We start from the raw sequence: 4,545 nt of genomic DNA on the forward strand, positions 1-4,545 counted from the left end.
TGCACTTGCTGGTTAGTTGTGCGAAGTTGTGAAAAAGAGTTGAGATTAAAATTATGCGTAACAAGTTGTTGGCGCCATTGAAATCACAATTTCGTGCACCAAGTTTTTGGTGCCGTTGCTGGGGATTGTTCGAGTTTGGACAACTGACGGTTCATCTTGTTGCTCAGATTAGGTAATTTTCTTCTTGTTTTAACCATTATTTTATTTTCAAAAAGTTTTCAAAAATCTTTCAAAAATTTTTCTTCTTTTTCATTTTTCCAAAATGATTTTAAAAAAAAATCCAAAAAAAATTAATAAAATCATAAAAACCAAAAATTTTGTGTTTCTTGTTTGAGTCTAGTGTCGAATTTTAAGTTTGGTGTCAATTGCATGCTTTTATTTTCCAAAAATTTTCGAAAAATTCATGCATGGTGTTCTTCATGATCTTCAAGTTGTTCTTGATAAGTCTCCTTGTTTGATCTTCATATTTTCTTGTTTTGTGTCTTTTGTTATTTTTCATATGCATTTTTGCATTTATAGTATCTAAACATGAAAAATTTCTAAGTTTGGTGTCTTGCATGTTTTTCTTTTCTTGAAAATTTTTCAAAAATAAGTTCTTGATGTTCATCATGATCTTCAAAGTGTTCTTGGTGTTCATCTTGACATTCATAGTGTTCTTGCATGCATCATTGGTTTTGATCCAAAATTTTCATGTTTTGAGTCATTTTAGTTGTTTTTCTCTCTCCCCATTAAAATTCAAAAATAAAAAATATCTTTTCCTTATTTAAATAAGTTGTTTCTTGTTAGTCAAGTCAAGATTTCAATTTCAAAAATTTATCTTTTCAAAATCTTTTTCAAAAATCAAATCTTTTTCATTTTTCTTTTATATATTTTCAAAAAATTTTTAAAATTGATTTTTAAAATCTTTTTCTTATCTTTATAATTTTCGAAATTAACACTAACAATTAATGTTTTGATTAAAAAATTTCAAGTTTGTTACTTTCTTGTTAAGAAAGATTCAAACTTTAAATTTTAGAATCATATCTTTTGATTTATTGTTAGTCGAGTCATTAACTTTAATTTTCAAAATCAAACCTTTCTAAATTTCTTTTTCAAATCTTTTTCAAAATAAATTTCAATTATATCTTTTCAATCATATCTTTTCAAACATATCTCTTTCAAATCATATCTTTTTCAAAATCAATTTCAAAATCTTTTCTAACTTCTTATCTTTTCAAAATTAATTTTCAAATCTTTTTCAACTAACTAATTGACTTTTTATTTGTTTTACTATTTCTTATCTTTTTCAAAACTCCTAACTACTTTTCTCTCTCTAATTTTCAAAAATCACCTTCCTCTTTTTCAAAAGAAATCTTTTTATTTAACTAATTGTTTTAACTTTTAATTTTTTTTCTTTTCTTAATTTTCGAATACTAACTAACTTTTAAAACAAAAATAAAAATATTTTTCTTCTCTTTTAGTTAATATTCGAATTCTCTCTCTCTTTCATCTCTTTCTATTTATTTTATTTATTTACTAACACTTCTCTTCATCTTAAAATTCGAACCTTCTCTTCCTTTTTGTGTTCGAATTTTTCTGTTCTCATTCTTCTATTCTTCTCTTCTCCTACTCACATAAAGGAATCTCTATACTGTGACATAGAGGATTCCTCTTCTTTTCTATTCTCTTCTTTTTCATATGAGCAGGACCAAGGATAAAGACATTCTTATTGAAGCTGATCATGAACCTAAAAGGACTCTGAAGAGGAAGCTAAGAGAAGCTAAAACACAACAATCTGAAGAGGACTTTACTAAAATTTTCGAAAAAGAAGTAGAGATGGCCAAACCCAATAACAATGGTGGAGGTGCAAGGAAGATGCTTGGTGACTTTACTGCACCAAATTCCAACTTCCATGGAAGAAGCATCTCAATCCCTGCCATCGAAGCAAACAATTTTGAGCTAAAGCCTCAATTAGTTTCTCTGATGCAACAGAATTGCAAGTTTCATGGACTTCCATTAGAAGATCCTTTTCAGTTCTTAACTAAATTCTTGCAGATTTGTGATACTGTTAAGACTAATGGGGTTGATCTCGAGGTCTACAGGCTTATGCTTTTCCCTTTTGCTGTAAGAGACAGAGCTAGAATATGGTTGGACTCTCAACCTAAAGATAGCCTGAACTCTTGGAATAAGCTGGTCATAGCTTTCTTAACCAAATTTGTTCCTCCTCAAAAGCTGAGCAAGCTTAGAGTGGATGTTCAAACCTTCAAACAGAAAGAAGATGAATCCCTCTATGAAGCTTGGGAGAGATACAAGCAACTAACCAAAAAGTGTCATTCTGACATGCTCTCAAAATGGACCATCCTGGATATATTCTATGATGGACTGTCTGAATTGTCTAAGACGTCATTGGACCATTCTACAGGTGGATCTATTCACCTGAAGAAAATACCTGCAGAAGCTTAGGAACTCATTGAAATGGTTGCAAATAACCAGTTCATGTACACCTCTGAAAGGAATCCTGTGAGTAATAGGACGCCTCAGAGGAAGGGAGTTCTTGAAATTGATGCTCTGAATGCTATATTGGCTCAGAACAAAATATTGACTCAGCAAGTCAATATGATTTCTCAGAGTCTGAATGGATTGCAAAATGCATCCAACAGTACTAAAAGAAGCATCTTCTGAAGAAGAAGCTTATGATCCTGAGAACCCTGCAATGGCAGAGGTGAATTACATGGGTGAAGCCTATAGAAACACGTATAATCCCTCATGGAGAAATCATCCAAATTTCTCATGGAAGGATCAACAAAAGCCTCAACCAGGCTTTAATAATGGTGGAAGAAACAGGTTTAGCAATAGCAAGCCTTTTCCATCATCCTTTCAGCAAAAGACAGAAAATTCTGAGCAGAGTCCCTCTAGCTTAGCAAATATAGTCTCTGATCTATCTAAGGCCACTCTAAGTTTCATGAATGAAACAAGGTCCTCTATTAGAAATTTTGAGGTACAAATGGGCCAGCTGAGTAAAAAAGTCACTGAAACTCCTCCTAGTACTCTCCCAAGCAATACAGAAGAGAATCCAAAAAGAGAGTGTAAGGCCATAACCTTACTTGGTGTGGCCGAACCTAGAGAGGAGGAGGAGGACGTGAATCCCAGTGACGAACACCTCATGGGACGTCCTCCGGACACAAAGGAGTTCTCATTTGAGGAACCTAAGGAATCTGAGGCTCATCTATTGACTATAGAAATTCCATTGAACCTACTTCTGTCATTCATGAGCTCTAATGAGTATTCCTCATCTGAAGAGGATGAAGATATTACTGAAGAGCAAGTTGCCAAATACCTTGGAGCAATCATAAAGCTGAATGCCAAGTTATTTGGTAATGAGACTTGGGTGGATGAACCCCTTTGCTCACAAATGAACTGAATAACTTGGTTAGGTAGACATTACCTCAAAAGAAAGAGGATCCCGGAAAGTTCTTAATACCTTGTACCATAGGCACCATGACCTTTGAGAAGGCTCTGTGTGACCTGGGGTCAGGCATAAACTTAATGCCACTCTCTGTAATGGAGAAACTGGGAATCTTTGAGGTACAGGCTACCAAATTCTCATTAGAGATGGCAGATAAATCCATGAAAAAGGCTATTGGACAGGTAGAGGACGTGCTAGTAAAGGTCAAAGGCCTTTATATCCCTGCTGATTTCATAATCCTAGACACTGGGAAGGATGAGGATGAATCCATCATCCTTGGAAGACCCTTCCTAGCCACAGCAAAAGCAGTGATTGATGTGGACAGAGGAGAGTTGATCCTTCAATTGAATGAGGACTACCTTGTGTTTAAAAATCAAGGATTTTCCTCTGTAACCATGGAGAGAAAGCAAGAAAAGCTTCTCTTAATGCAAAGTCAAACAAAGCCCCCACAGTCAAACTCTAAGTTTGGTGTTGGAAGGTGAAGAACTGAAGATTGATGGTTTAGAAGTTATAGTAAACTCTCGTTGCAAGTATAGTTACTAAACCAAGCAATCAACCTTTCTTACAAATGTTTTGGTTGTCACAAGTAACAAACTCCTTTGAAATTGATAACCGAAGTATTTAACCTCGGGTCGTCTTCTCAAGGAATTGCAGGGAGGTATGTTCTTATTATTGGTTATGAAAAAGTGTGTTTTGGGGATTTGGATTAAGGTAAAAAGTATGTTGAATGACAAGTAAAATAAAATAATAATAACTGTAAAATAAACTCTTGGCAAAATATGAAAATTCGGAAGTCCTATCCTAGTTACTTCTACGAGAATGAAAGTTAATCCCACTTAGTTAACCTTTGCATAAGCAAGGGAAAGTCAAGTGAACTAATTGGTTAGATTTCCCAAGTTCTAGCCAAATCCTAAGGAAAGACTAGAGTTAGTGAAATTCCAGTTAATTAGCCGACATAACAACCAATCATGAATAGTTGATAACTCAAGAGCTTCCAGTTAATTAATAAAGCCAATAATATAAAAAAGCCAAATGAAAAATCATAAATTTGGAACAATCAAACTACGTTTAAACATAAATTTAAGTCCTAACATGGAAAG

At 33.8% G+C, this 4,545-nt stretch overlaps 1 non-coding gene across 1 annotated transcript; it reads right to left on the bottom strand.

Annotated features, from left to right (window-relative positions):
• Window positions 1-2,217: 2,217 nt before the first annotated feature.
• On the bottom strand, window positions 2,218-2,321 carry LOC130971414 (small nucleolar RNA R71). The gene has a single exon (XR_009082635.1). It is a non-coding gene; the product is annotated as a small nucleolar RNA R71 (small nucleolar RNA).
• Window positions 2,322-4,545: the final 2,224 nt, after the last annotated feature.

The sequence above is a fragment of the Arachis stenosperma genome, chromosome 3 (genome assembly GCF_014773155.1).
Source record: "Arachis stenosperma cultivar V10309 chromosome 3, arast.V10309.gnm1.PFL2, whole genome shotgun sequence".
NCBI lineage: Eukaryota > Viridiplantae > Streptophyta > Magnoliopsida > Fabales > Fabaceae > Arachis > Arachis stenosperma.